At 37.0% G+C, this 13,762-nt stretch overlaps 1 non-coding gene across 1 annotated transcript; it reads right to left on the reverse strand.

Annotated features, from left to right (window-relative positions):
* Positions 1 to 11,922: 11,922 nt before the first annotated feature.
* TRNAR-UCU (transfer RNA arginine (anticodon UCU)) lies at positions 11,923 to 11,995 on the reverse strand. Its single transcript has one exon. It is a non-coding gene; the product is annotated as a tRNA-Arg (tRNA).
* Between the last annotated feature and the right edge of the window lie 1,767 nt (positions 11,996 to 13,762).

The raw sequence follows: 13,762 nt of genomic DNA on the forward strand, positions 1-13,762 counted from the left end.
TCCTCTAGTGCCTCTTACGAGGTATCATGGCTCGGGCAGTTTTCATCTCATTACTTTCTAATTCTTTTCATTACTTTCCATTCCTTTTCATTACTTTCCATTTATTATCATAACTTTCCATGATTCACTCATTTCATATATTATTATTAAAATACACATTTCAAAACATTTTAAACAACTTTTCAAAACATTCGATATTTGAAAACATTCTTTACTTTCAAAAACATTCTTCCCTTCATGGAATTTTTTCAAATTATCCTTTCCAAAAACATTTGATGCTTTCATTTAAAAACATTTCATATATCAACAATAGTGTTTCGTTATCATAAAATCATTTTTTCCATGTACACCAAAGTGGGAACATGCCAACACGTACTCACCTCAATCACAAGAAGGCAAGCTAGTCCTTTTCTACTTCCTTTTCTTAGAGCAACACTCTCAAATACCACCTATATAACATATAGACATAAGTCATTAAAATGACCAAAATACCCCTCAAATGTTCCATTACTATTTTTTATTGCTTCATACTATTCCTCATTCAAAAATATGAATGTAGGAGAAAACCGCGTGGAAATCCGAGTCCGTATGCAAAAGTTATGAGGAAAATACTAAAGTTCGGGTTTTTGGTCTAGTCAGGCACTCTGTTGTCTGTGCGCGGCCATGTGCCTGACCACGCAAGTCGCGTCCCGTAGCAGCCCTAACACCCCCAAAAACTCACTTTTTGAGTCTTAAACTTTCTTAGATGGTTTTGGTCTTTTAGGTAACCATTTGGAACACCTATAAAGGTCTTTAAGCACTACTAGAGGATGTTATATCATGTCAAAACATTCAACTTAATTCATTAAGTCCTCAATCAACATGCTAAGTTCATAATGCTTACATACAATCAAATGAAAGGGTTAAGAGATAAAGTTGATCAAGAACACTCTTTAACCAATATGACTTATTCTGAAATCATTTAATAAATCATTGGGTGTTGTCAAGTACATAAACCACCGCTAATCTCATTGCAAGTACTTAAACTAACCATGGAATCCTCAATTCCATTCCATGTTTCCCAAATTTCCCTTTAGGCTAAAACAATCACTAGAACCACTGATAGATCAAGATATCCTTTATTTTTATGTTCCAATTCCATCTCTAAAGTGTCAATTCATATCCATGAATGTTATTCACCTCTTAGATGTTAGTCACCATGTAGTTATCACTAGATTTCCCAAAATGCCCTTATGGCCAAATACTCCATAAATTCAACTAGATATCATTCAAGTCTCCAATTTTTTGCATTCAAATAATTTTGTTAGTATCAAATCATGATTATGAGTATCATATACTCATCAAATGCTCATATTCAAAGGATTCCATTGTTTCATCATAATTTCCCTAAAACTATCTAAATTCCATGTTTATGCAACATTCTCACATCATAGATGTGTTTGAGCATTCCAATTGGATTTATTTCTCCTAAACATCATCTAGGTCATTGAATCCATTCCAATATAAAATATAAACATGAAATCCCCAATTTAAATTTCTAGGGTTCATGAGGGTTTGCACCCAAATCCTCAAATCCATCAATTGGGATGAATGGATTGAGACTGGGATCATCAATAAAACTCAAGAGAGGTTAAGAAACCAAACCCTAATAATCATTTGAGACCAAATTCGACATTGGGGTTAAACCCACATCATAAATTTGAATTTCTAGGTTAAAGGAGAAGAAATTACACCTTGAACCACTTGATTTCTTCACAACTTGCACCAAATGAACCAAGAAGGATTGAGATCGACCTTAGCATTTCTATTGAGCTTTAATTGCCATCCAACCTCCTCACTTCTCCTCCCATCGATCTTATTTGGCTGAAATGAAGAGGAAGCATTCTTATTTTCCGATTTGTTATATTTAGTCCTTCTAGTTTACATCATTTTCCAAATTTATCATTTCTCCATTCATTTTCACATTTGCTTACAAGTTTGTCATAGTGAGTCCTTGACCATCTTATCCTTAACATTCCTCATCCATTTAACCTTGGTGAGTCAACCCTTGGTCAAACAAACTTTTCCAAATTGACACTTTGGGTCCCTTAACCTTGAAATGTTAACATCTCAACCTTTAACTTTGCAAGCTTCATATCGACTAATGATATGATTATCATTTAAATGATTTAATTATATAAATCCTTCTTTATTTAAATATCTTAATTAATTTAAGAACATTATCTTAAATTTTAGGATGTTACATTTCCAGACCGGATCAATTTAGTGTTTCAAAGAATCAAAGGCATGATTTTTGGGTAAAACCAAGGCTCACAATGTGACCATAGAGGGGCCACGATGTGAGGATCAATTAAATGAAAATGTTGAATTATGTTGAGCTCATAACATGAGCAATAGGAGCTCACAATGTTATATGCATTCCAGCACAAGCCCATGATCTTTTAGGTTTTCCTTCGTATTTAAACCCCATAAACTTCATTTTAGGGTTCCTAAATAGCATACTTCATCCCTAAGCATAGAAAAACCCTAACCCTAGCATCATCTTGTGATTCTTGAGCTTTTGGTGGAGTTTTGGAGGCTTGAAGAAGAAGAGATCACCATTGAAGCATAGATTCAACTTGGGAGTTCCATTTGCAATCTCTAGCAATACACATGGACCATTGTGAGTAACCAAGATCCAAGATTTTTGTTTCCTTGTTGCTAGATCTAAGGTTTTATGCATGTTTATCCTTGGTTTTAAGAGTTAGAGTGTTAGGACTCCATAAACTTAGCTAATTTATGGGTCCTTAGGGTCACTTAGTGATTATATGTTATGGATCTAAAGTTTGGATGATGTTCGAGTTCATGCTTGAGATTTGATCTCCTTTTCTTTATAAATTCCATAGTTTGATCTCAAGTCTTTTAATGGACATACAAGACCTTAAAGAATCGATTTTTGTGGTCCTTGGAATGTTAAGAAGCCTCCTAGAAAAAATGGATTAGTTGCTTAATGGATTAAGAAGTTTTTGGATCAAAGTGCCATTCAAAGTGATCTTACGACGTGAGGATACATTTTTCACGTTGCGAGGATTAATAGACCCGTATATTTTGTCCTATAGTCGCTCATGACATGAGCCATAGATGGTCACGTCATGAGGGGATGCTGACTGTTGACTTTTGTTGACCGTTGACTTTTTGATCAGTTTAACTTTGGGTCAAACTTGAAGGATTTGAGTTGTTAATTAAGATTATTCCATTTTATTGGTGTTAGAGGGCTCATAAGAGCAAGAAATGTAGAAAGTGAACGCATAGCAGTGTTTTCGGGTTCTTAGATTAAGGTAGGTTTTCCTCACCGTACCCGTGGGTCGAAGGCACCAATGCTGGCCCACTAGTTTTGGTTATCATTTACTAGAAGGATGCTCTAGGGACTGTATGTATTCATGTACGATAGCTTTAGCACTCTTGACCTTGTTTGGTTGTGGTTCTAGAGTAGGATCACCTATCTGGGTGGCTATCTCACCTCTAGATACATATAGTTATACGTTCCTTCTATTGTCGGTCATGTATCCTCGTGCATAGGGTGCCGTTTTGGTTCTAGAGTAAGATCATCTGTTCGGGGGCTATCTAACCTATGGTTACGCATTCCATGGAGGATAGTCGGTAGCGAAGCAGTGTGCTGTGAGAGAGCTAGTAAGCGGTAGTGAACTGTACGATTGATATTGCATGTATTATGGGCCTACTTGATACTTGTTTGTTATATGTCGACATATGGTGGTGGTTGAGGTTGAGGGAGTCATGCTATGTGTTGTAGGCCAAGACACTTGGGGTAGGTCCGCTGTATGTTGTAGGCGTAGAGGTTCGAGATGAGTGGTTGGAATGAGGCAGCAAGCCAAAAATCCCTAGATATTCCAATGACTAATTGGACCTGTTGCATGTTAGCATTCTATTTCGATGACTGATTGGGCCTGGGTATTCCAATACGATGATAGAAGGCTTGTTATGAATGCTAGTATGTTTTTTGTATGGGGTATTTTAGGTGAAACTCACAAAGCTTTGTGCTTACCTAACTGTTTATGTTTCAGGTTCTATCAGTGATCGTAGGAAGGCGAATATATGACTGTACACATGCATTAGCAGCATTGAGGAATCTGTGTTATTTATATTACTCTGCTTTACCTTAATCAAAATGGAAATTTTTGGTTGTGAAAATGGGACGTTACAAATTGGTATCAAAGCCCTGGTTTGAGCGACTTGGGGGAACATATTGTGAATCCAGACGCAAACTAGGATCCGGGAATTTCACAAAACGTTTTTTTTAAAAGAGTTTATAATAAAAGGGTTGGGTTAGAGGCATGGGCTCGGTCTCTCATCATTTTCTTGTTTGATTATTGGCTTGGGATTGGGAACGTGGACCATAAATTAACTTTGGTTTTACAGTAAGATGTGGTGTGTACAGTCAGCCAGACCATGAACAGGAGAATGGCTCCCAAAATACTCATATTTGTTATATTTAGTGGGTTTTGATTTTTATGATATGTGGATTGTTAGAAAAAGCATGCTAGTTTAAAATTTAGGGTTCTTATAGGGACCATTGGATAGAAGTGTCTGATTCTGGTGATGCCTTATGATATAGAGAATTGCTTGCTATATGTTACTTTATTGTGTGATTGCCACGTATATGTTGATTAGGTGTATATGGTCGGGATAATAGCCCTAGAATGATCGACTTATCCTTACCTATTGTTCCTTGTTTGGTTGTGGACTTAGGGTAGAGTCGATTATTCGACAATCTATCTGACCTCGTATTGTGTACAACAAGCAGTCACAAAGCAACAAGTAGTACGGGAGTGAGAATAATCCTAAGAGGAGTACCTAGGAAGTTAGTTATAGCTCGTGGGATCATGTTGGTCTTGGCACACTTAGGAGTGGTCTAGTACAGTGACTTAGGACCTTAGGATGAATTCTGAGTTGGCTACGGATAGGTATGGAAGGTAGTATGGTCATGTACTGCTAAAAGCATAGGATCCGTATGAGATTCAGGAGGAACCTCAAAGCTACTACGGAAGTAATAAGAGTGTGGTCTGGTGTGTTGAGCAATGTGTTTTGATTTCTACTCTTTCTATGGTATATTTTCAGTATGGCGACTATTAGAGGTTAAGGATCAGGTGCTGGTGGCATTGGGAGAGTGGGTCTGAGTGAAGAGGAGATATGTAGGATCATTACTGCCGAAGTGGCCTAGGCGTTCAGGGAGGCGATTTTGGAGTTGTTTGGGTCAGTCAGTGTTGATCGAGGAGTTTTGACCGGTGCTATGCAGGTAGCTGCTACCGTAACCACAATAGTCGTTTCCATTGCAGGATCTCAGAGGGGCGGGGCAATGCAGTATCGAGAGTTCAGTGATATGAAGCCTCCATAGTTTAGAGGCGACAGAGACACGGTCATCACTTTGAGGTGGATTTCTAATGTGGAGGGATGTTTATTCACATGCTTGTGTCCCGAGAACCAGAAGGTGAAGTGTGCACTTAATCTTCTTTGTTAGGATGTGAAGGATTGGTAGGAGTTTGTGACCCATGGCTTTTCACAGGCAGAGCGAGCTGCAGTGACTTGGGAGCAATTTTTGGATATGTTCCGCACTAGTATGTTTCTATTATGGAGCGAGAGCGACTGACATAGGAGTACATGTCACTCAAACAGACGAAGGATTCAGTGATAGAGATTACCAATATATTTATGGAGAGAGCCCTTTTCTGCCTAGAGTATGCCGCTTTAGAGCAGGTGTGAATGTCGTGATACTTGAGTATGCTCAAGACGGAGATTCAAGAGTTTGTATCAACTCAAAAGTACCATACATTGACCGAGATGCAGTCAAGTGCCAGTAGGAGGGAGATTGATTTAAAGATTCAGCAGAAGGAGGAAGGAACAGCTTCGGGACAATATCAGCTGGCGGCCAAGCAGTTCAAGTCCATCAACCCGGGTTCAGGATCAGCTGAGAGGAGGAGATCCGAGTGTGGAAAGTGTGGGAAGTTTCATGACAGGAGGTGTTGACCTTTTGTGTGCCGCAGGTGTGGCGAGGAGGATCATTTTAGTAGAGACTGCAGGCGGAGTATGCGAATTTGCTTCCATTGTGGCCAGAAAGGCCACATCAGAGCATGTTGTCCCTTTCTCGTGTTCGGTGAAGTGTTGGACCCTACACTTCAAGCTTGGCAGCTTCGCGATGGTTGTTGTGGGACGGCTAGATCCCCGAAGAATAAAGTTTGATTTATCATTCCTTCTATTTAGTTGATTGTTGCGGTGTTGGTATTCATCTGTAATTTCTATTTATATTTTGAAGTTCGGTTGTAAACTTGGATGACCGGTTAAATGTACTTATATCATTGTCCTCGGTTGCACGTGTGTTGGAAATTATGGATGTTGTGTGGGTTCAGATTCTCCTTTGTATCTGGATATTAGTGGTTGGGATTAAGTAGTAGAGTTCAAGTTGGTTTGGGTATCAAAGGAGTATGAAGTTGTTAGATTCTAGCATATTTCAAGTGGGGGAGAGTGTAACCTCATAACGGGAAGACCTTATGTCAAGGTTCAATTCTCAGCAAGATTTATCGGAGTTCAAGACTTCCACATAATTGCTTAATATCCTAATTCCGCATCAAGATCATCGTCATTTGTTGGATTTTCCCTTAGAATTGTCTTAAATTTAGTGGTGATAGAAATCTGTAGGGCATCCTCGCATTTTAGGCTCTAGGTGTTAGGAGCCCAAGTTGAGGGTTGTGGGGAGGGCTTCCTTGCCCGTTCTTGTTTAATTGGGGCTTGGAAGTTTTAGTCATGATCCACAGGCATGGTAGGGTTAACTAAGTCTTGTTGGGGTAGATGTGTATTGTGTTAGGCTGGGAGTATAATTGTTGGTTAGTAGATCAGGGGTAACCCCGAGTGCCGTTTTCGGTTAGTGGATTAGGGGTAAGTCCGAGGGATGTGGTTGGTTAGTGGAACAAGTTAATACAAAGTGTTGTTAGTGCATAGAGGATTGAGGGTAAGCCCGAGCATGGTCAATGGATATCTGAGTGAGGCTGTTAGAGCCAAGTAGGAGCATGGTCTATTTTTGTATGTGATCATTTGGTTTCCTTGTGCTGGTGCATTTTTATGTGGGGTTACTTTAGGGTAGATGGCCGAGAGTTCCTGGATTCATTATTTAGAGGGACGACGTATGGTCGAGAAGATCTAGGACCAATCAAATCTGCACATTTCAGTCAACATAATTGATAGAAAGGATGGTTTGGCCTTGTCTACAGGGTTTTATAAGGATTTCTCACTGATGCGTCAGTATGTGAGGGTGACATATATAGTGTGAGATGAAGTTCCTAATTCAGATGTTGATGGGCGATGCAAGGTCGGGGGCCTTTGTTAGGTTATGTTGGACATCTTGGGTAGCAATAGTGTTAATGGGGTGGTTTAGTTTTCCTGAAGGTTGTCCATGATTTCGGGACCTGGAGGTCTTGGACTGACAAGTGGATCCTTCGCTTGAGGATTAACGAGGTTATGTGGAGTTGTTTATCGTTGGGTTGCTTCTTTCTTTTAAGGTATGCATAGGTGTCGAGAGGTAATTGATCAATTGCAGTAGTTGTGCTATAGACCACTAGCGTCTCTGCTCGAATTAGCTTATGCGCCCGACTTTGGAATCTTGAATGTCAAGAATGCATGTGTTGGCATTCAAACGATCTTAGACTCTGTTGGAAGAGTCAGTTTTGAAGGGACCTCAAAGGTATTTCTTCTAAAATGGAAGCGATAAGTGATTTCGAGGATGAAATCTAATTTAAGTGGTGGAGAATTGTAACACCCGGTTTCTAGATCGAATCGATTTAAGGCTTCAAGGAGTTAAAGGCATGGTTTTTAGGTAAAACCAAGGATCACAACGTGACCATAGAAGGGTCACGATTTGAGGAGTAATTAAATGAAAATGATGAATTATGATGAGCTCATGACGTGAGATGCGCTACAGCCCAAGCCCATGATCTTTTAGGGTTTCCTTTGTATTTAAACCTCATAACTTCATTTTAGGGTTCCTAAACATCCTCCTTCATCCCTAAGCATAGAAAAATCCGAACCTTAGCCTCATATTGTGATTCTTGAGCTTTTGGTGGAGTTTTGGAGGTTTTAAGAAGAAGAGATCACCATTGAAGCATAGATTCAGCTTGGGAGTTCCATTTGCAACCTCTAGCAATCCCTCTACACCATTTTGAGTAACCAAGATCCAAGATTTTTGTTTCCTTGTTTCTAGATCTAAGGTTTTATGTATGTCTATCCTTAGATATAAGAGTTAGAGTGTTAGGACTCCATAATTCAACAAATTTATGGGTCCTTAGGGTCCTTTAGTGATTATATGTTATGGATCTGAAGTTTGGATGATGTTTCAATTCATGCTCGAGATTTGATCTCATTTTCTTCATAAATGACCTTGTTTGAGCTCAAGTCTTGTATTGGACATACAATACCTTAAAGCATCGATTTTTATGATCCTTGGAGTGTTAGAAAGCCTCCTAGAAAAGATGGATTAGTGGCTTAACGGATTAAGAAGTTTTTGGATCAAAGTGGCATTCAAACTGATCTCATGACGTGAGGATATTCCTGTCGCATCGTGAGGATTATGAGACCCGACTATTTTGTCCTGTAGTGGCTCACGGCGTGAGCCATAGATAGTCACGTCATGCAGGGGCTGCTGACTGATGACTTTCCTTGACCGTTGATTTTTTTACCAGTTTGACTTTCGGTCAAACTTGAAGGATTTGAGTTGTTGATTAAGATTCTTCCATGTTTTGGTGTTAGAGAGATCTCAGGAGCAAACAGTGCAGAAAAGGAGAACGTTGTAGTGTTTTCGGGTTCTTCGATTAAGGTGAGTTTTCCTCATTGTACCCATGGGTCGAAGGCACCAATGTCGACCCACTAGTTTTGGTTATCATTTATTAGAAGGATACTCTAGGGACTGTATGTAGTCATGTAGGATAGCTTGAGCACTCTTGATCTAGGTTTTCTTGCATGTCCTTGTTTGGTTGTAGCTCTAGATTTGGATCACCTATCTGGGTGGCTATTTCACCTCTAGATACATATGATTATGCATTACTTCGGTTTTCGATCATGTATCCTCATGCATAGGATGTTGTTGTACTGTAGTGATCTGCTAGATTTATGTATATACCCTTGTATGATAGAATGCAACATTAGTGTTATGCATGTTAAAGTACCAATAGACTGGTTATCGTCTAATGGAGTACCCTTGGGGCTGTATGTACTCACGTAGGATAGCCTGAGGACTCTTGATCTAGGCTTTCTTTCCCGTTCCTTGTTTGGTTGTGGCTCTAGAGTAGGATCATCTGTTCGGGTGGCTATCTCACATATGGCTACGCATCCATGGAGGATAGTTGGTAGTGGAGCAGTGTGTTGTGAAAGAGCTAGTATGCGGTAGTGAACTGTATGATTGATATTGTCTGCATGGTGGTGGTTGGGGTTGAGGCGGTCTTGTTTTGTGCTGTAGGCCAAGATACCTGGTGTGGCCTGACTATAAGTCGTAGGCACGCAGGCTCGGGAAGAGCGATTGGGTTGAGGCGGCAAGCCATCAAACCCTGGATATTCTAGTCCGATGACTGATTGGACCTGTTGCATGTTGACATTCCAGTCCGATAACTGATTGATTCTGGGTATTCCAATCCGATGACTGAGGGCCCATTATGCATGCTGGTATGTTTGTTGTATGGGGTATTTTGGGGGAAACTCACTAATATTTGTGCTACTCAGTTGTTTATGTTTCAGGTTCTATCGGTGATCGTGGGAAGGCGAATGTGAGACTGTACACATGAATTAGCAACATTAAGGATTCCACATTATTTATATTACTCTGATTTTCGATAAATGTAATTTGGAATAAATGGTTTTCTTAAAATGGATTTATAATTGTAAACTTTTACCTTAATAAAAATAAAAAATTTTGGTTGTGAAAAATGGGATGTTACAGGATATCTGTCAATCGTCAAAGTAATTGTCCATGTGAGTTTTCTCACTATACCATGTAGTACAATATATATCCACGTATGTTAGGATAGGGAACGAGTACAGTAGAGTTGGTAGTAAAATCTCTAAGTGCTTATGTGCAAACTGGTAGGGCAGAAAGTAGAAATGTACATTTATTAGTAGAATCTAAAGTGCAATCTCTATATGTGTAATTGTTGTGATATTAGACTTAGATAGGGGTTGATGGTGGAATGTTAAAGAGGCCGAGAACCTATAGACCCACGTAGATTTAGTTAGGGGATGATGATGGAACGATTAAAGAGACCAGGAGCCTACATGCCTGCGTAATCCAAGATATACACTTTATTGGCAGATGGTGAGCCATTATTTGTATACATGTATATGTATTGTAGTATATGATATTTTGGGTAACTCACTAAGCCTAATGTTTACCCAGTTGTTTATAAATGTTTTTCAGGTACTCATGTGAAGGGTAAGGTTCGACTGTACACACGCCCATTCGTTACATATTTATGCACAATGTAATCACGCTGTGATATATTTTAATAAATAAAAATAAAAAATTTGGGTTGAATATGAGAACGTTACAACCTGATTGTAAAACTTGTAATGATCATAACTTTTGCACCTGACCTCCAAATTAGTCCATGTTTTAGCCCACACTTAAGTTATGACATAAGATGATTAAACAATACAATTTCATATTTGGTATTAATGGATCATATAATATAGTTTTGACATACTTCTTGATGCTATTAGGTGACACTTGAGTCACCCTATCATTCTTGAAGAGAATGGGTGTTTTATAAACATACATACTTTGATAATAAAGGAGTAGCTTTGATTATATTGAGGTGAGTAACTACCAAATAGATTTCCCTGTAATGTCTATGCTCATTGTTTTGAATGGAGTATGATTATAATGATATGAAATCATCTTTTAGGAGACGACCTTTAAATGGTCTTAATGACCAATGAGGAGTTTAAAAAACAAATACATTGGCAAGACTTGATCGCGTAGTTTATTTTAATAAATTTTTTAATCTTGGTTTTTTTAGTTATTTACTTTATTTTTTTTCGAAGTAATGAAATATTATGATCTTTAATACTTTTATTTTTAGTAACCATCTATTTAATAGTTGTATTTATTTATTAAATTATAATAATTTTATTTAAAAAGAATAGTGATTTTTATTACTTTTATGTTTAGTAACCATATTTAATTGGTTGTATTTATTTATTAAATTATATTTTTTTTAAATTATAATAATTTTATTTAAAAAAATAGTAAGATGAAATTGAAATATGATTATTTGGTGAGTTTTAAAAAGTGATGTTATATTAAGATGAGACAAAAAAAAGTAAAATATGATAGCACCTCGAGCCTAATTCTATAATTGAGGTATGAAAAGATAAAATGAGTAAAAAATGATTAAAAATAATACAGTATTACATAAAGATTTAGTTATCGTTTTTGTCGCTGTATTATAATTGTTTTAAGGTATTGAAACATGCTTTTACCTTCTTTTGTTTTGGTTCGTATAATATTTTAACTAACATAACAAAATTCAAATGTTTGAATTATTATTATTATTATTATTATTATTATTATTATTATTATTATTATTATTATTATCTTTGTGTTTCAAGCAACTATATTTGTTGAATCTTTTTATTTTTTTTAAATTTTCTGTATTATTTTGTAAATAATGTTTATTTTATTTCAGATCGATTGCTAAGCTCAATGGAAAATCCAGAAACGAGGAGGGGGTTTGACCCATTGTTTGTCAACGAGATGGCTTCTTATCCAAACCTTGTCCTCGCCTCCTCGAACCAATATTCTATAAATAAATTTCGGGGGAGCGCAAAATACTATAAATAATTTTCAGGGATTCATATAAAAAATAAACGACCAGCATCAAAAAATTATCACACGCCCAGTGGGACTCGAACCCACAATCGCCTGATTAGAAGTCAGACGCCTTATCCATTAGGCCATGGGCGCTTGTTGAAATTATTGTAGAGTATTAATATTTATATAACACTATCTGACGTAGTCATATCCCATACAGTGAACTCGAATATTTCCAACATTTTTACAAACACCAGATACGATAATATCCTATAATGTATCAGCGTATTCTAATGATGTCAATGTCATAATCACAAGGTACTTTATTCGCATGCACTCATCATGAGCTGAAGGTGTTTGATAGATTGCCTCAGTGAATTTGCTTGCATCATCCACCATTCGTGCGTGCAACTTTTTCACTTTATTTTCACATTTCACTCATATCATACCCAAAATGTATAATTTCTTTAGGAAACAAGCAGTCTGGTTGGAAAATGATGAAGTCACTGTTTGGTTTGCAGCTTAGATCTGAGGGTGAACCCAGGTTGTATAAAATCACTGCAAATTTTTTTTATTTAATTACATGGTGCTGGTTTTATTTTACTCGTATTTAAATGATGATTTTGGATTAATGCAGTTCCTTGAATAATGTGTTCAAGATGATGACAAATACTAGTTCAATTAATAATAATATGCCTTGGAACTTCTTCCATGCTTGATGATGCTGATGATGATGAAGTCGAACGACACTGATTCCAATTCTTATTGACACTATAAAGAAGTTTTAATTAACCAATGAAATAGTTAAAACAAAACAAAAAGGAAAAAAAAAAAAAAACTTTCTTACTATATATCTCATTCACATGAGGGGTAAAAGAACAAGAAAGGGTTTTAGCTAAACCATGTGAGGATGTCAGTCGTGTTTTTATGTGGATTGATTGTTTCCATTCAGAACTCATGCCAGTGTGTGTGCATTCTCAGGCAACCATGCATGTGCTTTTCTAAAGACACTTTTATCATTGTATTTACTACATCCTTCTGCTTTTAGTTTACCCTTTTTCTAACTTAGCATTCATGTTGACCACCTTCAATGTCTTTCCAAACGTTTGAGAAATGTCCCTAAAGATTGCAGCTTTGTAGTGTCCATATATTGCCTAGATTATAATTACAAGTGAAATATATATGATGTTTAAAAGGTTGACACAAAAGAATATATATATATATATATATATATATATATATATATATATATATATATATGTTAAATTCTTTGTGATATAACTTGTCATCAGCTAATGTCAACTGTTACATCGATTACCCATGGGTTTTTTGTTGGTAGGGTTAACTGGAAAAATGTTCAGAGTTAGTTGTAGTAACTTGGGTTGAATTGTTTTTGCAGAGAGATATGGCAGAGTGAAAAGGGTGAGAAAGAGAAATGAGAGAAAATGGGCAGACAATCTGAAAAAGATGGCAAGTCTAGTGAGAGGATAGGGGTTCTCCAAAGAAGGTAAAAAAATTAGGTCTCTCCTATTCACAAGGAAGAACTCCCATGAAAGGAAAAAACTTGAAAGCAAAAGCCTGTGTAATCAAGGAAAATGAAATATTGGACCACTTCTTTATAGCCTGTAACTGTAGCTATTACTACACTAAAAGATTACAATCAATTGCCATCTAGTTTGCTGTTTCTTAGAAAAGGTATGAACTCAACATTTGTGGTTTTTATTCACTTTGTATCTACTTTTTCAAATGTGTAAACTTTTGGATCCTCTTTAATTACTTTGTCCTTTTTTTTTTCATGCATTTTATATGAGTAAAACATAGACTGTTTAGGGTTTCATAAACAGAGAATTCTTATTGATTTCAAAATGCACTCTTTACAGCGAACCCTTTACAAAAAGTGAATCAATATAAATTTGACAC

This window comes from Lactuca sativa, chromosome 2 (genome assembly GCF_002870075.4).
Source record: "Lactuca sativa cultivar Salinas chromosome 2, Lsat_Salinas_v11, whole genome shotgun sequence".
NCBI classification, from domain to species: Eukaryota; Viridiplantae; Streptophyta; class Magnoliopsida; order Asterales; family Asteraceae; genus Lactuca; species Lactuca sativa.